Source organism: Uloborus diversus, chromosome 2 (assembly GCF_026930045.1).
Source record: "Uloborus diversus isolate 005 chromosome 2, Udiv.v.3.1, whole genome shotgun sequence".
Lineage (NCBI taxonomy): Eukaryota > Metazoa > Arthropoda > Arachnida > Araneae > Uloboridae > Uloborus > Uloborus diversus.
In genome coordinates, this window is record NC_072732.1 from 148607992 (window position 1) to 148630489 (window position 22498).

Here is a 22498-nt window from a genome sequence, read left to right on the forward strand (position 1 = left end):
AACGATGGAATTACAGAGTTAATTTTCATCTTATAGGACCAATAAAGTACATTTTGCAACAAAATTGAGCGTAACAGAGCATTCACACGCACTTTAAAAAACAATTACTTGTTACATAAAACGCAAAGATAACCTTTGTTCATGAAAAAATAAAATTAAGAGATAATAGCATATAATATTGCACAAAAATTGCAAATTACTACAAACACCTGTTTCACTTTTGTCAGATGTCTTTTGTTCTCATAAACTCACTATTTTGCATAGAAAAAAGGTTTCCTTGTAAACCTGAAACACGTAGACGCAGAAATCAGCAATTTTTGTGCAATGATACCTTGTTTCGCCTTATTTTTTATTTGTTTATATATTTAACTAGCAACAAAATATCCTCTTGAATTCAACCAAACTACCAAAGATAAAACGTTTCATTGCGCATTTTTTTCTCTCAAAACTTTAGCAACACGCTTCTAATGTTATTTTATTCCCAAAAAAGAAGGCTTCAAAAATTTAATGGTGAAATGCACCGAGCTAGTTGTGGGAAGATGAATAATTATGCTCTAGAAAAATACTCGTACTTTTTAAGAATGTAATGTGAAAACTTTTGTAACGCCGTAACTGTAATAAAAGAATAATTGTCATTTTATGGTCATTATTCACAAGTTTCTTGGGAGTAATGGAAAAGGTGTCAAGTTAATGACATCAAAGTTCTTTTATGCAGGAGCGACAAAGCAAAAAAAATTTGAATTTCGTGGAGCAGATATAGGCTAATGTGTAAAGTCTAGGCAGAAATTGTAGTTGTTTTGTATGAAAAGCATTGTTTGTAACTGGTAAATACAAAAATATTTATCTTTGTGTTATAGAATAAAATGCTGTTATATTTATTTTGTCAGTTTAAATAGAGAGTTCAACTGTAGTTACACGAACTGTAAACGGTAGCTATCCGCACCGATCGCACAAGTTACGCAATGAAAACTGTATTTTTTAATTTAGAGGAAATGAGTTTAAGCTATCAAAAAAAATTGACGCTCAACTCCAGTTTTTTACATCCGTAGACTGTGAACACTTAGTGCAATTTACTTCTCAAATGTGTCCTTATTTTAATTTTGAAAATTCACGACTATAACTGATATTGTACTTGGCGCAAATGGTCTGTCCATAAATGATGCGCAGTTGTTTTCAACTGATTTGACCCGTCCGCCTTTTTTTTTAAGTTTCCCACTTCACCCCACCTCTTTCCCCTTCCCTATAACTTGTCACGCTACATAACATGCTATATTATATGTTATATTACATATATTACATCAATATATAGTTACATGATACTGTTTTTATTTCAACCAAAAACGTTCGAATCCCTCTCACCCGCCCAGCATAACTCCCCTCAATGTCACAATGTCAAGACCGCCCCCCCTTCCCACGCCACCTCAAAGCATAAATAATTTGTGGTCAATTCCTTAAGGCTTAGGATAAGTATGATTTACTCTTCTCCAGCTTCCTTCGTGGACATCTGCATCTAAAAATTTGCGATGGAGTGATCTACAAAACTTTATCAAAAAAAAAAAAAAAACAATATACCGTATTACCCAGCATGCCGGAAAAAAAGCGAGGTTGACAAGCATGCCGAAAAATTCAAATTTTCTGGCATGCCGGATAATTCGAGGGGTTTTTTTTTTTTTTTTTTTTGCAACAAAACAAAAACAAATTTCCCCATTCAGTTCCAATTGTGTACTTCATATAATGTGTGCTTGTTATTTATGGTAGGTCATTATTATCGGATTTAATTATATGCCAATAAAGTAATCAATTTAAAAGCAATCATTGGTTACTGCGATTCGTTCAAAATTTTTTTAAAAAAAATATTTTAGGTTCCTTTCAGAGAGGTGAGTTTAATTTCTATTTATTGAATAGCCCTGGTAAATACACTCTATAACATAAAAAAAAAACGACGCACCAAGAAGGAGTGATCCGATTGAGACGAAAATTGGTGGATAAGAAGACAATGCACAGAATAGTAAATGATTAAATTCTTAGAACAATTGAATAATTTATGTCAGAGTTACTGTAACAAGTTCAATAAGGTATTGACCAGCCTCTAGCCTGGATACAAGCTGAAGCACGGCGTGGCAAACACCGGTAAAGCTCCCGGAGGGTGTTCTGCGGTACTTCCGGCCAAATTCGCTCTAATTGTCGCACGAGGTTATCAACATTCCTAGCCACATGCAATCGCTATACCATCATATTCCAGACATGCTCGATTGGAGAGAGATCTGGCAATCTGGCAGGCCACGGAAGAGTTTGACAAGCTTGCAGACAGTTCATAGCAACACGTGCCGTATGTTATCTGGCATTGTCTTGCTGAAAACCAGCCGACGGTACTGCAAAAGGAACGGCAGCAAAATAGGTCTTAGGTTGTCGTCGACGTACCACTGTGCAGTAAGTGCACCCCTAATTACGACCAAAGGGGGCCAGTTATCAAAGGAAATGGAACCGCAGACCATAATACCTTGTTGAGGGCGTGCAAAAGTGAAACCAGGATCCCCCTTCTGTCCTGGGTGTCTCCAAACACGTCTTCGATGATCGTTATGACACAGTTGGAAGCGAGATTCGTCGCTAAAGACTATACGTCCCCAGTCGGCACCACTCCAAACTGATCGAGCCATGCGCCACTGTAATCTGGCTCGGCAGTGTGTAGGCGTCAATGACAGGTGGCGTAACGGTCGGCGCGAGCGTAGATTTTGCGTCCCAACCGTCTGTAAATGGTCATGATGGGCACTAGTGTTTGGGTTGAACGTCTGATGGTTCATAGAGATGAAGAAAGCTCTGTGACAACTGATCGGACAATCACTCTGTCATCCCGATCTGTTGTGACCCTAGGTCAACCGCTACCATCCTGACGCTGAACTCTGCCATTTTCCACCTATCCTTGCCAGCATCTTCGAATCGCCGCATCGCTTCGACTCGAATGACGAGCGATTCTCCCCCGGAAAAACCGGACTCTTTCAATCCAATTATACGACCTCTTTTAAACTCCGACTGTTGCTCGTAATGAGCACGAACCATGTGGCGAGGCATTTTTAATTTGTTGAAAGGTAATCATCTGAATCGCAATCAAACCGAAAGTTTTAACAACTGTTGAAGAACTGCTCTATTTATAGATCTGTTGGATGCGCAGTTTCGATGAGCATGAGATCAAACTTTTCATTCATTGGACACCAAATTTTAGTCATTTGCATATCTGGTCAAAATACTCATGCATACGAAATTTCAAAGCAATCGGATGATTGCTTCTTGGTGCGTCGTTTTTTTTTTTTTTTTTTTTTTTTTTTTTTTTTTTGGTTATAGAATACTTCAGGCTTAAAGGAGGAAACTTACTGTTTAAATGTTTTCTTATTCTTAATTTAATTTTTTCTTAAATCGTTATTTAATAATATTTTTCTTGTTAAAAAAACAAATGATATAGTTAGTTAATATTTTTACAACATTAAATTGTTGATTGATACTAATAAGATATGTACAGAACCTCTATTATTTTTTAAGCTGAACATATATATATTCTTTATAGCATTTTTTTTTCTTAACCTCAATTTTTCCGGCATGCCGGAAAGGACCAGGCATGTGTTATTGAAATTCTGATGACACCCAAATTTTGCGGCATGCCGAGTAATACGGTAGTATGGCAATGTGGGGCAAAGTGAAATAACGGGGAAATATGAATTGGTGAAATATTTACTCTGCGTTTATAGCCTCCTTTCTAGTGATATTTTAACTATGTAGTAACACATTTAGTCTGTTCCAGGCAAGGAGAAATTACCTCTGAAAAGCATTGATTATGATTAGAACCCCTATAACTGGAGAGGCCGACGCATCCACCATGTTAGAGCATGCGTATTTATCGCACAACAGGGAAATACAGAATAAAAGACATTCCGTAGAACATTGCAACATGTTAGCAAAGATTACAGAGCATTTAAAACGTAATGATAGTAAAATCATGAGAATTAATTCGATGTTAAACTCACACAAGCGAGCTCCATTTCCTGGCTGCCAGTCACACTTCGTCCGACTATTAGTTAGTTATTCATTTATTTTTTCTTTCTGCATCTGGTGGAAGTCTGAAGAGCTGAAATCCTTTTTATGGAGCTGTTTGCACAATTAACAGCCGGACAACCACCCTTTTGACTCAATTTAACATATGTTAAAGAAATGTATACATCAGTAGCAATACTATCGCTGCGAAGCACTGGATCAAGTTTGCTCCAAAATGACGGACGCGTGATCTCCTCCACTATAGGAGCCTTAAATACGATAATACAAGCCATTTTCAAAAAATGATACTGATATTGTAATATATTGCTGTAAATTGAAAATTATTTTTGGTATTATTAAATGATAAAGTTCTTGTAATTAACATTTGAAATATTAATTGAGATCTTCTAATCTTCGGATCAGTATTTGTTCAGTTAAAATTAAAGTTATTTGTATTTTAAACATTGTGTATTAGACGTGCGGGGCAAAGTGGACGAGGCAAAGTGAAATAATTCGTTTTTATTTAATTATTCAATCATTTATTAAATCCTTCCGTATTCTTTATTAATTACTAAATTAAGATATGCTAATAATCTTATTTATTCATTCATTCGCGCTTTTATTCACTCATTTATTTGTCCTCATACTTTATTTATTTAATTAGGTGTTTATTTTTTGCAGTATCTCTTCATTTATTCATTCTACCTTTTATTTACTGATTCATTTGAGGAAAAATATTTTTTTATAATTGAATAGAAAATATTTCATTACAAAAATATTTCATTTTTCACTTTGCCTCATAAAAAAAAATAAGTAAAAATTTTCCACTTTTTTTTTTGGAAGCGAAAATTTACTGCCAAAAATTAAAAAATACTACACTCTAAGACAAAAAAAAAAAAAAAAAAACGACGCACCAAGAAGGAATAACCCAAATGATATGAAATTTGGTAGGTGTAATAGTCACGTGCAACGAAAAAAACTATCAAAATTTCAACAAAAAAAAATGCATGAGCTACGGCTACATACATTAAACAATTCAGTATGTTGTTGGACTCCTTTGGCTCTTATGCAAGCCGATATGCGAAGTGGATAAACTAATTAAACATATGGTTTCTTGATTGCAACATCAAAAATTGAAGTTGATCTCTATTTTATGCAGGGGCGGCAAATAGGGGGGTCGAGAGGGGGCGGTCGCACCCCCAAAGTTTTCGAGAAGAATGATAAAAAATGAGCAAATTCAATTTACGTAAATCACAAATCAATGCTCAAGAAAAATAATCTGGCTGGTACTCCGTAATGGTTGATGAATCTCGACACAATTTCAGACAGAGCAAGTGTTTTCCGTTTTTTAAATTAGCATTAGAAATTCAAGCCTTTACCGGCCTTTTCAGAACATAAAAAAAACTGAAGAATCATGGTTGATTTCATCTAAAGACTTAATTTCCTCATATAAGCTAGATATCTCGTTCTTGTGTGCTCTGTGTAACGATGGTTATGAGAGGCCCGTGCAATGTTGTGACTGCGTGATTTTCACGAGAAAATGCCTTGGTATTTTAAATTGATTTTTACGCTCATATTTTAAAAAGTGTGACTATTTAATGAATGTTCATTACTTTCTTCTGTTAGAAACACATTTCAGCTGCTCAATGCATAGTATGCTTTCATAAATACTCTTTAAAAATACAGTCGAGCCTCCATATATCAAACTTCCACATATCGAAATTTTCTATATATCGAAATCCCAGCAAATTTCAATGTTCATTACACAGAAAAATTGTTCCTATATATCGAAAGAATCTCTATATATTGAAATTTTTTTCGAGACATTCGTAGATTTGTTTTCCACTTTAGACTGTTGGTCTCATGAAAAAATGAAGGTTAGGGGAGAAAATTTTATGTTTACTAAAGGTTGCTAAGAAACTCATAAGAAATCTGGGTTTGAGGGGTGTGTATATAGGTCGTTGTTCCGTTCTGGAGTTCTTAAATTCCCTCAAGTTTATTTCAAATCTTAGTTGCAACCAGTAACACTGTAAAATCAGTTTCAAGTTATCCTTTCTGTCTGTTGATTATCATTCCTAGTCTTTTTATCTTCAGTAAAAATCATTCAAGTTAAGTAGATTGGTATTTTACTTTTCTCTCGATTACATTGTCAAAACGAAAATCCCCTCATGCTGCGAATCAAGTTAAACTGCCGAAGAATGAGAAGATGTATGAATGCACAAAAATGTAATTTCTGTTATTTTTCAGTTATTAACTTTCGTTTAATCCGATGCTCGTATAAATTAGAAACTGAGTTTCATGCACGAAAATTAGCTTTAATTTTAATGTTTTAGGAGATTTTTATGTTAAAAAAATATCGTTTCTATATATCGAAATTTCTATATATCGAATTTTTTTCCGGCAATTTGCTACTTCTATATATGGAGGTCCGACTGTACATACTATTTTTGAAAAAAAAATCTCATATCAAAAAATACCTTTTTAGGGGGCTCCTTAACTATACAATCTCTCCCCCATATCATGATTACTTGCTGTTCGCCAATATGAGTCTTGTTCCATACTAAGCTAATTCATATTTAAAAAAACTCGACCCCCCCGAGTGAAATGCTGAAATGCCGCCCCTGATTTTATGTATATTTATATTAATGCTAATGCAGCCAATAAAATTAAAACTAAAATATTTGAGAGAAGTATATACCCGGTATACAGTTCTGTGTGAATAGCTGTTACTATATCGCCTATATTTCTTCTCTCTAATTTTTAATTTTAATTTTATGTCGATTGCTTCAGAATTAACATAAACATACATACATTAAGATTAACCTCAGTTTTTGGGCCTATTGATTTCCGTAGAACGACGGACTAATAATGCGAAGGTTCTGAGTTCGAAGACGCAGGAGTCGAAAAATATCCCTTTAATGACCCGATCGGTTTCTTCAGCAGAATTCTGATAAAACTTTTCATGAATAATCCAAACTCATCGTAAGATTTTGAGATAAGTTCAGTAATTGTTGAAATGGGGAAACAAGATATTAATTTCAATATGATAAATCACAGTAAAACTTTTTTTAAAGTAATTTTTGAAAAATAGTGGCATTGATTTAAATTTTTTATTATTTTGTAATGCATTGCTTTAGTGGTGTTTATTGAACTCGAGATGCGCCCTTTTGCTAAGTTCGTAAGAGTGAACTGCTTTTAACGCGAAAATGATGGGGCCAGGTACTGTAGCCAGGTATTGTAGCTTTTGAATGAATACTTTTCCTCAGCTCAATTCTGATCCAAACTTCCATGAATATCTAAGTTTAACTTATTGGAGGCAGGATTCTAAAAACGATGTTGATTTCTTATCACAGTTGTGTTGTTGCATTGAAGTTGGAAAATACAAGTTTGTTTTAACATGGTATATCGCAGTATCGTGGCATCAGAGCACCAGTAAGATATCTAATTCCAGAAATAACACTAAATTATCTTATTTGTTGCTCCGAAGCCGCGATATATTATTTCCCAACGATATTTTTGCGGGTAGGTCACAACTTTTTTAATACTTCATCAAACTTCAAAAGTAAGACATCGTCTTAAAGATTTTTTAACCGCTAATCAGCAAAAAAAAAAAAAAAAACAGACAAGTCTTATTTCTGTTCATAGGTGGCTCTGGGGGAGGGGGAGGCAAGAGAGCGAGTGTCCCCTCACTTCCAAAAGTCGAGGGGCCTTGCCCTTTCACTATTCAGAGCTAAATATTAATTTTACCAATTGAAAAATTGATTTTTTTATAGGTGGATTGAGAAATTTCACGAAAATAAAACCCATAATTTCCAAATAAAGGACTTTTCTCATCTCATTTCATAAAAATGAAACTTTGAATTGGAAGGCGAAAGTTTACGGTGGCCATCCGTCCCGGTTTTTGAGGCCATATTCTACATTTTTTGGAGATCGTAGAATCTAATGTAAACAGCCTAATTATAGCCTAATTTTACAAAAAAAAGGGGGAGGCACTTCCCCTAACCACACACACTTCTTTAGACTCTTCCCCCTCAGTTTTTTTTTTTTTTTTTTTTTTTTGTGCACCAGCCGCCTATGTTTCTACTAGTAGTCCAAAAAATGCTATAAAACTCGGGTTTTTGAATTCCTTCTGTTGAGCTCGAATGCTTCGTACGGGTCAGCTAGTATCATATGATAGATTTTCTTCAATGAATTTCATGTTCTAGTGTAATTTCACTCAGTCTTGAAAGAAATAAATCATGAAATTGCAGCTGAAGGATTAGTGAAAAATTTTTGGTACAGATGGCAGCACAATGCTTCAAAAAAAAAAAAACATTTTTGTGTGTATTTTTTAAAGCTGAATATTCATGCCCCTTATAATTACTTTTTTTTTTCTTTTTCGCTCTAAAACTCGAAATATTTCAAAAAATAAGCCGAAATATAACGAACTTTGATAACATTAAAAAAAATGGCTTTGAACACATGGGCGCCCATATGCAAAATTTTAAATGAGGGCTCAGATATTTGCCCCATGGTTTTGCAGTCTATTTTCCCCATGGAAACCGATTTCAGTACAGATCAGGGTTATTAAAATTTGACATTTTTAATAACTTATTCATTTTAATTGCTAGGGAAGAAACGTTTTTACATTTTTGCAAAGAAAAAAGTACTAAAAGGAAGGAGAGTTCTTATTTCTAAAGGAGGGGGGGCTTGAGCTCCCACTCATCCCCCCCTTCCTCCCCATATGGGCGACTTTGCTGGAGCATTAATTTTACCTAAGGTGGTATATAGATTCGAAATTGACAACAGCAAAATTTGATTAGGTTTCGCAAAAAATATTGTTGAAAAACTTTTTTTTTTTTTTTTTAAGTTTTTCAACAATATTTTTTCTCATTTTCATAGTATCTTTGGTTTGTAATCATGCATCAAATATCCACGATTGAAAATGAATTACGTCTAATGTATATTTCTCTATGTTATCATTTAAAATACTTTCAACATCTTATGTACGCGGGGTAGCATTGCTTAAATGGCGTGTAAAAATTCTTAAAGGAATCACAATGAGGTATATTTTACAATTTGCGTTCACATTTTCTCGAAGACGGTAACCAAATTCACAACACTAAGAAAAAATTATTAACTAGCAATATCACCTGCTTTTAACATATTGAAAAATTGCGAATACAAAACACTTCTGTGAAGTTCTTTTGTCAAACGAGTGATGCACGATGAAAATTTAATTCTACAATCTTCTACTTGGATATGATAGCTATCACCATAGAATCTGCCATAAAATGTATTTACCCTGCTAAATTCCGAAATACAAAAGCTGCCGTGTTTATGCAAAAAAATAATTGAAGGCAATCAAATTGAACCAAGTGAAGGAATAAAATATCGTAAAAATTCCGTTTGAAATATCTATATTTTACATACTGTAGTTTACTTGGAACTCTTTTTATCTGTAATTTACAACAACAGATGGCAGCACTAAAATTAGCATAAATGAAGTAAAGAAGGGAATTTCTCTGTATTGCTTTCTACTTCAAAACTTGCTTGTTTAAATCAAATCAGCAAGTTATAATTATGCTATCCGATATTCCGATATTTCAGAGAACTCAGTATTTGTATTTTTATCTTTTTTAAAAACTGATAAAATAAAAAGCTAAACACTGGAAAAAATAGTAAAAAGAAATTTGGTTATTGGAAGTAAAATAAATACTTATTATTAGTTTATACATTGTATTTTTTTTCTTATATCTCTATTCTCTGTAATGAATTTTTTTTTTTCTTGAAAAGAATGATTTGCACGTCTTGCGGACGGAACCGTATCAGTTCCTAATTATCCCTTTGAGATAGTTACTAGACTCTGGATCGTGTGGTCACGGTCGCAACACGTACAAATCACAATTTTTAAAATGGGTCATGTCATTGTCATAGAAACGGTCATTTTCATGTCTTTTTTATAATTTACGAATGTTTTATAACTCATGTTTTTTTAGGGGATTAAATACTTTTCAGAATAGAGTGTATCATGATAATTAAAGTAAAATTTCTGTACTTTAATTTTAAACATCATTAATGTACGTCTAAAGAGAACAAATATTATTTCATCCCCTACCTCCCATTGTTAGTTAAAAAAAAAAGAAAAAAACAAGCAAATTTTTTTTCTGTGCAAACCAAAAATAAGTCCACATTTTTGTGTTTTTCATTTCAAAATATTAAATCATTTAATTGAAATATTATTAAAAAATTTGTTCTCGCAATTATTTTTAACTTGGTCCTTTCCCCAATGGGTTGTGTCATTCCCTCGCAACAGTCAATTTCCTTCCCAGAATCATCTTCTATACATATAATAAAATAAGATGTTTGTGTGTGTGTGGCGCGCATCCCGGGAAAACGGTAAGACCTAGAAAGATGAAATTTGGCATACAGGTGTAGTTTTTGCTGAAGTTGTGCACCTTGGGCTTCGATTTTTGATATTTTAATTAGAAAAAAAGTCATTTAATATTTTATGTGATTTTTAGCACTTTTTAGTACTTTTAACCTCACAGACCCTGAACCAATCGCGCCAGACAAATATTTTTTGCACTATAGTGTCCGACATTTAATTTTAAATATGATGAACAAATTTTGAAGATAGAGCAATTTTTGTATTTTTTATGAATTTTTGAAAAAAACCCTTTATTTTGCATTTTTTTTGGGGGGGGGGGGGGGTAATTTTTTTCTAAACGCATCAAGTGAAAAATATAATAACCGCTTTTCTACAATTTTACTATGTAGTAGCCAGAACATTTCGCCCTCTACAGAAAAAAAAAGTTTTCAAAAATATTCAAAAGTTTCTTGTTTTTACAATTTTTTAAAGGCAGAACGAAGATATGAGTATCGCTTCACCGAAGATCTGCTGTCCGCTGCAAATATGACGTAACGCAACCACGTGATCTAACTGAAGTGCGTAACTTGCTTTTTTCTTTTCTTCCTTTCGAAGGATTCATTCGCTTTTTTTTTCTTTCCAGGTATTTCATTTTTTTCTCCCCCCCCCCCCCCGGATGCTTTGCTAAACATTCGATTTCGGTTAATCAGACGGACCACATCGTATCGTTTTGGTCCCAGTCACTTTTTTTTTTTTTAATTTCAATAAAAACAATGATTTTTATACTTTGGCAAACTCCGGGTACCACAAAGACACCAATTTTTTGTGCTATTTTAATAAATAAATAAGCGCGCTTTTTTTGCATGATTTTCTTTCTGTTAGGGAATAAGATTGGAGGTTGGATCAAAATAAATAGAGATAGATGAGAAAATTTAGAGATAGACCGAATAGGTAGATAATATACATTGAGTGTACAATTTTTTTTTTTTTTTTCGAATTAATACTTTTTTCTTTGAAAAAAAGATTGTTAATTACTATCAGAGGTAAATTTGCATGGATCTAGAGAAAGATAAATCTACAGGTCAATGTACAGTGAGAGATAGACAGACCCTGTTATTTAAAGAACAACAACGGGGGTTGGGGGGGGGGGCGCCGCTGCGATTTGAAAACATTTTTAATTACTGTCAGAGGTAGATACGCATAGATCGTATAGATAGATAGATAGACAAATTCAGAGGTCGATATAGTAGATGGAGAGCAAGAAAGAGACATGCACGTTATTTAAGGAACTTCAACGGGGTGTCAATGTCCCCCCCCCCCCCCACACACCATGACTTTGAAAAAACAATGATTTCATTTAAAAGTGGAAGTGTTTTTTGTTATTTTTCGACAAAATTTGCATGAAGTGCAAGCAGTTTGTGTCTCCCTTTCCCCTCCTTTAAAAATATTCCAAACGACGGAACTGGAGATAGATCTAGAAAATATTTTATTTAAATTAATAATGATATAGATCGATTGATACCGCCACGAAACTTATTAAGCAGCCGCCGAAGACGGCAACATTGGCGAAAAAGGCAGATGGTAATATTGATATATAGAGAAAACATTGATTAATACCGTCGCTAAATTGTCTATGCAGCCGCCTAAGGCATTAACCCTGGCGTAAAAAGGCGGACCAGCTGGTCGCCGAAGGCGGCTAGTACCGAAATAATTGTTTTTTAACAAAAAGTCTAGTAATTTACAGTTTTCAACTCTTTTTTTTTTTTTTTTTTTTTTTGCATATTTGCGTCTTCAAGGGGGCTCAAGGCACAAAAATCGTCAAATTTTGAAAAAGAAATTTTACCATTTAAAAACTTTCCATTTTTGTCTGCTTACAATAACGTTCGAATCTTGTTTCTAATCTTAATTAGAGCGAAAGATATGGTTATTGTTGCATGCATTTAACTAATATATTGTATTTAAATTTAAAACTTTAAACGCGTTTTTCTCCATAATGCAATTTTTCCCTATTTTTTGCATCCAAACTCTTATATGTCAAGAACTGATAAAGTACTGAAATTTAGAGCATATCTTATTCGGCACAATTTACTTTAATTTTTATTCGGCAAATTTAAAAAAAAAAAATGTTAGCTTCAAAAAATTTGATTTTTTTCGTTTTAAAAATCTTTAAATTTTTCTTCAAATATTTACTATTTTTTGTTGAATTAATATTTTTAAAATCGCCGAATAAATATTAAAGCTTAGATATTTGTGCATACTTTTTGGGAAAAAAATTGAAAATTTACCGAGAATATTTTGAGTTTTAGTGATTTAAAGCTACCCCATTTGTTTTTTGTTAAATAATTAAATTTAAATTAAAAAAATATTTATTTCATAATTTGGTTATTTAATAAACGGTGAAATTGAGCAAAAAATTCCGAAACTCTAAACTTTTTAATAAAATGTTTTTCAAAATGTGTCCCGTACCCCATTAAGTTCGAAATTTGTTCTTGGGATATATATGAAGGATTAAAACCAGATAAGGTTTTTTGCATCCGTCATTCCCTCACATCAGAATGGATTATTTCAGAAAGAACGTAAGTTCAATATATTGAGACTGTAGGACGTACGCTTTTTCTGAAATAATCGATTCATCTTTTTTTTTTTTTTTTTTTTAAGTAAAATGAAATAAAATGATGCCTGACAACTGAACAACGTTTCAGCATATTTGTATCCGAATAAACTAAAACATCAGTTAGTCGTAACCATGGCCGGATTTACCTACAAGCTACATAATCTATAGCCCACCAACTCCCAAAAAAAGGTCATGACTCGTTCCTAAAAATGAAAAGTATGTATTTGAAAAAAATTAATTTCCAAGGGCTTAAAAATCATGAAATTTTAGGAAAAATGCGACTACAAACCCTGAATTTTTTAATTTCTTACAAATGGGAGGAGGTAGGGAGGAGGAATACCAAAATATGTCAAATTTAGTTCCTTGCTACATCCTGCATCAAAAATAGAAAATCATGGTTCTCACATTTCTGTAGCATATAACTTGAGATAACTTTTTTTTTAATTCACATATTTCATATAATATGCTATTTATTTAAAATCGAATGCGGTACTTTAGAAATACTTTAATTATTGCTTGCTTTTATCTTTCCTTTATTGCAGGGGTTCTCAAACTGGGTGCTGGGGCACCCTAGGGTGCCGTAAGAAGAGGTAAGGGGTGCCGCGAAGTGTCCATGCATATGTTAAGTGCAGTGGTTGGAAAAACTACATTTTTTTTGTAGCGAACTACAACTACTTTGTTACAAATGTAGTTAACTACAACTACTTTTTTAAAATGTAGCAACTACAAACTACTTTTGAAATGTAGTCGCTACTTCGCTACTTTTGAAAAAATAAATAAATAAACAAAAAAATGAGTGAGACTAGGGTATCTCACAAAAAATGAAAGCAGATTTTTTCAAGTCACATACCCTCTTACATTTTTCCTGTTATGTAAAAACAATTGTGAAAATTTTTTTCACATATATTATTTGAACAACGGCATCCCGTTCCGACTTGCGTCTGAAAGCGTAAACCAGCACTTGTATGCATGGCCAAATCGAAATGAAAAAAAAAAAAAAAAAAAAACTTGAAATTTCTGTTGATAAAACATTGCCCGCGTATACCCCACACCCACATGTACCACAAAAATGTTTATTCAAATTAAAAAGCATTAAGATACCTTACATTTGGCCTAAAAATTATATTTTTCTTAAAAAAATTGATTTTTTTTTTCAATTTTTCTTTTAAAAAAATACATATGAATTTAAATAAAATATCAAAAGTTCAAAGATTATTAGCGAACACATTTTCAGATCAACATTTGCAAATGAATAATAAAAAAAATATAATGTTTAAAATGAAAAAAGTTACTAAACCTTGAAAAAATCCATATCTTTGACTACTATGTGGGAGACTTCAATATTGCAGGAGAGCAAAAATTTCTATTTAACACTAATTACTACTTTGCTGAAGGTATTTTTCAGCTTGAAAATTTCGAAAAAAAGGCCAAGTGTGGGATACCTAAATGTTTTTTAATTATAATAAATGTTTTTGTGGCGCATGCGGGGTATAGGGGCGACGTTTTTATCAACAGAAATTTCGAGTTTCTAAAAAAAATTTCTTTTTTTTTTTAATTTGGCACTGATTGCCGTTGTTCAAATTATATGATTTTTTTTTTTTTTTTTTACAATCGTTTTGACGTCAAAGGAAAAATATGAGAGGGTGTGCGACTTGAAAAATCAACTTTAGATTTTATTGAGGCACCCTAATATGTACACACACAGACACATGCGCGCGCCGTAAGAGGATTGAACGAAAAACAGTTTAGATTAAATTAGCTCACATGAACATGGAATATTACTAAGAATTATCTATTATTTCTTTTTTCTATTTTTCCAAAAACGCTCGTTATCATAAAATCAGTGTAATGCTCTTATTCATTGTAAGCCGGCCAGGGAACTTCAATATCATCCTCTTCTATAACATTTACAGTAGCTTCTTTATTTGGTGAATACTGTAAAAGTTTTCATTTTCGCGATAATTTTAGTGATTTTCGCGTGCCCGTCGTAATTACGAAAATTTGAGCTTCGAGAAATATTTCTGTTTTTCAACTTTCGGTCTGTTCATATAAAATTCACGAAATTTTCAACCCGCAAAATCACCGATATCTTCCTTTTCGCGAAAATAGATGCTTTTACAGTATTGGAACAATAATCTCTTTGAACCTAATTGTTTCTTTAAAAAAAAACTTTATTAAAAAGTAGTTTCCAGAAATCGCTAGAAACTACTATTTTTTTGTATCGAACTACTCACTACACTACTTTTTTTTAAAGTAGTGGGCTACACTACAAACTACTAAAAAATGTAGCTACTACCGTAGCGTCGCTACTTGTAGCGCACTACTTCCAACCACTGGTTAAGTGGGTTTTCCAAATAAGGTTATATTGACCAATGGGATCAGTCAGTCTCCCCGTTTTTTGATATGTAAGGGTAAAAATTCGCTAGATCGTGACTTCATCTTCATCAGAAAGTCTAACTGGTGATAAAGCGTTATCTCCAAGCAGTGTTTAATAAGGAATAAGGAATAAATAAGGAATAAAATAACCAGGAAAAAATGTAGTAAAGTTGTTGCAGAAGATACAACCCACCTGATCTTATTCCGCTGTAAGTTTTGCTTCTGCATGGTTCACTGTAGGTTGCTAGAATAAAAATGATGTTTATTGTTCTTGTAGCTTAATTTATGTATTTGACGAATTCACAAAGATAAATGCTGCGACATTCCGTCATTTTTTCCCCTGTGATTTGATAACAAAGAAAAATATATGGTTAACTAGTAAGTCGTGCCTTCGTAGTACTCCGGTGTCCTTATAATGTGATGCCAGAGTATCGAATGGCGGATATGATCATGTTATGCATATGCTGCACAATATGCATGAATTGTGCCCATGAGTGACAAAAAACAACGAATTATCGATTGTCCCGAATATGAAGATTGATCTGTTTCCTTTCCATGGAAGTAAACATGGAATTTTGGTTTGGAATGTTTCAGGTTGTCAAATGTGGTTTAATATAAATTGATATTAAAGTCTCTTTCAGCTTTTTTTAGTTTGATAGTACCTACCTTTTGACGTTTTTGTCTTCAACCTTGCGTGAACTAATCTTTGCCCAACGTCTTTATTGGAGCCTATGTTCCTATTAAGACTAAATTTCTTTTCTTTGCTAGAAACACAATTGAAACTTAAATATTAACTCATAAAGAAGAACGATTTTTTTATTTTGAACCTTAGAGTAAAAAGACTTATTTGACGCGCTTACCTAATAGAAATGGGTTAGGGAGCAGTGAGTAAATTTCTATTCTTCAAAGGGTGCCGCTGGTTGAAAAAGTTTGAGAATCCCTGCTCTCTATTGCATTTTGTCAATCTGTTTAGCACGAGAAACAACATTACAGTACCTTTGTATTGAATTGTTTCATGCGCTACTTGTAATTGAAAAAAGTTGTAATGAGATATCTATAACTTAAAATAGCTGTTTCTTACAAAGTTAGTACAATACTGTAAAATTATACAATCCAGTGCAGTAAAACCCCTCCTGATGATTGATCCCCTCCCCTCTTATGCGGACAATTTTTAATGCCCCGATTCCAAGGCAAATAGCATTATTAAACCCTCTATTGCAAACAAAAAAATTTGTCCCGCTAGTGTCCGCATTAGAGGGTTTTTTTCTGTAATTATATAAGTCTTTGAAACTCCTAAGCAAAATGTGCTTCAATTTTATTTCTTATCAAGTGTCTAAATTATGAATTGTCCAAATAGACAGTATGTTACTTTCTTGTTGCCCATTTTCTAAATCTGTACACCATTTATTTTAAAAGCATTTTTTTACTATTGGTAATTTAATGCTTAATTTTTTTTTTTTTTTTTTTTTTTTTTTTTTGTATTTGACGGTGGTTTGGAGGGTGATTAAAAATTAATTGTACCGAAAGCAGGTATGAGCAAGGAACAATGCGGTATCTTTTCTCCTCCCTCCTTTTTTCTCTCTGTCGGCCGCTGTCATTGATTTGAAGAACCGAAAATTATTTTTACTCTGTATCATCTTATTTGCAAAAGAGCATGAGAAAAAGAGAGCAATAGAGAGAAACCCCGGACCCCGTAAATTTGGAGATATTCAATATCCTGCTTAAAGAGGAGTCCTGCATCACTCTCTTGATACCGTTCCCCCTCTTAAGATCAAATCAAAAATGACGACAAGAGAACACATTCAAAAATGAACAAAAAAGTGAATCAATTGCTGTATGTATCCGAAGAAAGTGATAAACATACAGAAACACACACAGGTATAAAAAGGCTCTTTCGCCACTGACAGCTGAAAAGTTGTCCGGGCTACGGACGGGGCCCATACTTCAAATAGCTTAGGCCCCCGTTTAGTCTGAATCCGGTCTTCGTAACTACTAGAATCAACTAGTATGCACTACTTTTATTAAAATAATTTACTTAGCATTACACTTCATACACGGTTCGAAATTATATCAAGTGACGGGATAGTTTTAAACCAGTTTAATATATCTTATTAAGAGGTTGCTATTTTTTTAATTATTATTATTATTTTTGGTTGCTACACAATGCGTTTTGGAGTTTTCTTTAGTTTCAGACCCGAACAGATGCAGTAACATCAATAAATATCAGTAAGAATGTTTAAAATAGGGAAATTTTAGATCAAAGTTGCCGTAACTGACATTTTATCTTTGTTAATTCATTTGAAGTCGCAACAAAACATACACAAAATAACTAACAAAGGAGCTATTTAAAAAGTTATGAAATCAACTTCATGTTGTATCAGTCGACCATTATAGTCTAAGATCCAATGTAGGTTGATCTGCCTCTAAGCGTTGTATAAAAATGTAGATGAAAATATTATAAATACGATGGTATACTGTTTTATAAGCATAAGTGCGCAAATCATAGGTTCATCACACATTTGAAGTTTCAATAATTGCGCAATTCTGCAATTGTCCTGCAGGTATCTTGAATTCAAGACGAAAATTTGCAGAAATATGCCAAACCGTTTCCCAGCGAAGATGTCGTGTTTTGAACCGAATAAGCATCATTAGCGGAAGATTTAAGATTTACTTCGAATTTAAAAATCTACCGAAGATTTTCAGATTTGATGAGACTGGTAGAAAATCTGCAAAATTACTTAATTATTAAAACTTTAAATTGGGACATCCCTATGATTTACTCACTTTTGCTCAGACAACTCTGCACCATCGTGTTTGCAAGATTTTTATCTACATTTTTATACACAACTTATGAGAAAACTCGATGAGGGTAAGTCACCTTAAATAGGGTCTTAGCCATATAGTATTAAGCTGAATGACCATTCAATTTTCATAAAGCAATTTATTGTTCCAGTGACGACGATACCAACCGTTTAATAGCATTTCTAAACACTTGATACCTTTATCTCTCATCTAAGCCTCAGACGTCTAAAATGGAAAAGCAAAAGCTTTTCTTAGATGCTATCAACATTGGTGATTTTAGGTACGTAAATTATTATTATTTCCTCATCATGAAAATAAAACACCTGTTGCTCTGTCATCCCCTAAAAAGCAGACGATAACACTAGCACATCCTTCCTTTCATCTATACGAGCTGCGAATGATCATTTTGATAAAGCCCGGAAATAAAATGGGGGAATATTAGGGAGCAAACGTAGTTATTATTTTCAAGGCAAAACCCAGAATTATTACGTGCCTTGTGAAGAAAAATCCAAATAACACGTCTTATCATGTAAATGAGAAAAAGGCACTTTGTAATCTTTGCTGTCATGTGACCTCTTACGCACTAAGGTTTGCAGTATGTGGCATTAGCAAAGACATGATTCTTATTTTAGGACAAATTTATTTACTTTGGAACTTGTATTTTATGTCACATTTATCACTGGGCTTACTAATGCATTTCTTTTAGATTTTGCTTGCATTTTTTGGGGGAACTTCAATATTTTATGAGGAAGTTAAGAAGGAATTCCGAGAAAAATTGAACACGCCCACTACAGCAGGCATTTCGGTGAGAATTTTGCAATGATTTATTTTTTTGCAAAAGTGAACTTAAATGAATGTTATCTTAAGAAGTTACTTTTTTATTCCACTCATTTTCCTTCAAGGAAGGGTGTTTTTTTTTTTTTTTTAAGAAATAGAAAAAAGATGGCTCAATCTTAATTTCGAAATATATTTTTAAATTTTGGTTACATTTTCACTCTATCATTTTGACTCGAGTAGTCTGAAAACCTGAGGATGGGAGATACTTCTACGTAAAAGTTAAAATTTCTCACAAAAGTCTTTATAAGTAATATTTTAATAGTAGTTTAATTTATTAGTAAAAGTATGTACACTGACCTCAAAAAGTTAAGGTACAACCGGTTTTTTTCGTCTAATTTGCAAATGAATGAACGTAGAAACAAAAACTTTGGAGGGTATGTGCATTGAAATAGTTTTTATTGAATGCGTCATAGAAATTTGTATAAGTGTATTGCAAAATGATTTATAGTACAAAAAAATTCTTTGTGGAAAATTCATTTTTGAAGAAAACAGAACGTCACAGTGTTATGTAGTAAAATGTCATAGAAATAATACAAAAATGGGTTCTAGTAAGGAATGTGTCCCCCCTAACTTGAAATGCATTGGCAGCATCGATTTTCCATACTGTTTATTCAGTTTTCGGACACTAGAATAGGAAGCGAAGACCAGACACAGAGTAAGCCTTGTTCCAGCTCAGGTAACGACTAGTGATGGGCATAATCGAGTTCTCATAATCGAATCACTCGATTATTCAAGATCATTCGAGAACTCGATTACCACGAGTTCTCGATTATCACTTCTCGAGTTCTCGAGCGATGAACTTCTCGAGTACTCGATTATCACTTTTCGAGTTCTCGAGCGATGAACTTCTCGAGTTCTCGATTATCACTTTCTGAGAACTCGAGCGATCAGCTGCTCGAGTTCTCGCTTTGAACTTCTCGAGATGTTGAGTTCTCGAGATGTTGAGTTCTCGAGATATTGAGTTCTCGAGATGTCAATCACTCGAGCAGTGTTATTCTTCGATCGATTTGATAATCGAATGAACCTCTCAATATAGTTGACTTCTGACAAGGGTGCCCACCTATGGAGGGGGGGGGGGGGTCATGGCGCAGACTGTGCTATTGACATTTTTAGGGGGGTGTTTTAAGGGGTATTTTTCTCATTTGTTGGGGGGAGGTCTCTGCGATATTGAGGGTGGGGGGGAGGGGGCTTGACCTCAGGGCGGGTGAGCACCCTTGCTTCTGAAGTGTTTAGTTGTAGGGGTGGATCCGTCATTTAGGCGGTCAAAGGGCTGGCTTTGAAAAGTTAATGATTTTACTTATGAATGAGCATTGTTTTTTTCTGTCTTCCGAAAAAAATTGCATTGAAACCTTTTAACCCTTCCCCCAGAATGACGGGCTGCGCTGAGGAACCCACAGGGGAGGTGGGTCATTGCGCAGACTGAGCCATTGAAATTCCTAATGGACGTTAGACTTTTTTAGGGAGTGTCCTTTTTGAGGGGGAGAGAGGATCCCTAATTTTAAAAAGTGTGCCAGCACACTTGAGGAATAGTTCCCTTTGCGATCTAAATGGTATTACAATCAAATAATTGCCTTTCGAATGTTTCATTCGAATAGTGTTATAATCGAATGTATACTGTTGAATGCTTGATTATCAAATGATTCTTTGGAGATTATTGGTAGTCTAATGATATGTTTTGAGCGAAAGGTGTTAATGAATAAACACATGGACGGGTCTGTGGGAGACATGTTTTGTGTCCCCCGGTGGTGGAAGTAAAGATTGGAGGCGCTTATATAAGGTTCTAACTTGAGAGGCATTAAAATTATAGGTCAGGTAAAAAGGGGGAATACTTAAGTTGAAAACCTGAGGGGACGTTTTCCCCCTTACGTTCACCTTCGACTATACGATTGGGTAATGATACAAGTGTAATAGACAATAACAAACGTTTTGGAGCCCAAATATACAGATCACTGCAGACACGTGTTTCGGGGCTTCAAGGAACCCTTTTTTCAACTCAAAATAGTGAGATTGTGGATATAAGGACATTACTGGATGTCTTTACGGACCATTCATTAATTACGTAAGGGTCCCGTGGGGGTGGGGGGTGGAAAAATGTCTGCATACTTTGGGGGGGGAGAGGGGTTCAAACGCATTCTTAAGCAGTATTTTCCAAGCCGATGTTTCATTTGCGTCTGGAAAATAAAAACGTATTACGATGACTTTTTTATTTGTTTTACGAAGAATTAATTATGTAAAACATAATAAAAGAATTGCACTATTGTGTGGCATGTTTTATTTTAAACTACTATCGCATCATATACAAAAAAATGTCGAAAACACATTCAGTCTAGATTCCAACTTTTTAGTAAATATTTCTTCACGCAAAAAGGTTTAATTTAATAATAGTGAATTAAATTTCGATTCCAGTGATATTAGATTAGATATTTCATTATTTCTAAAAACGAAATGGAATCTTACGTAAGAATAGGGGGAGGGGTTTGAAAAACCTTACGTACCCTTACATGGGGGGAAGGGGTCAAAAATGGCCAAAATCATCCATATGTAACAAAGGAATGGCCCCTTATATGTAAAAGCTTACTATTTTGTTAAAAAAGGGTATCTTAAAACTCCAAAACACGTTTCTGCAGTACTCTGTATATTTGGGATACAAAACGTTTGTTATTTCATGTTACTTCTCGCCACAAAGGTACTTAGTTATTTCTTAATAAAACAAGTGGTTAACTTCTCGTGTGATTCACTCCTATGGGTGCAAATAAGAGAGGAGGGGGGGGGGGGTTGACGTAAACTGCGGGATTGTAATTTTTAGGGCATTTTGTCTCTTTTGGGGGTATTGCTCTCGGGGGAAGAGCTTCATAGGTGGTGCTATTTGCTCTTGAAATGGATAGATTTGGAATGATTTTTAAAATCGAATGATTTTAAACTTGACTTTTCTCTTGCTTTATTCGAATGGGGTAATAGTTGAATGTTTGTCTTCGAATTTTCGATAATTGAGAGATTCCTTAATAATCGAACGATATTTTTAGAACGAAAATTGTTAATTATCATATGATCAGATTTATGGAGGGGCATGTGTTGTGTGAGTGGCGGATACAATGGAGGGTCGTGGGGGTCATGACCCCCCCCCTGAACTTTCGAGAATAGTATCCGTACACATTGTGTTCAAATAATTTATGCATAAAATGCAAACGATGACAGTATCTTATCTTTTCAATACATCAATTATTTTTCAAAGAAAATATTTGAACTACTACTTTGTTTTATTGCTTATGAAATTAATTTGCAACGTTTATCCCCAATTATGTGCCATATTCCTGACCGATTTGGGGCTTTTTATTGACCTCCAAAAAAGTTTCAGAATTTTTTCGCACTTAAAACGGGAATTTCGTTCATGGGGGAGGGCTTTCTTCAGCATGACCCCCACCCCCCTTCAAATGGTTTTCTGTATCAGTCCCTGGTGTGATCCGGTGGTGAAATCTTGAAGCAAAGGATGGAGAAAC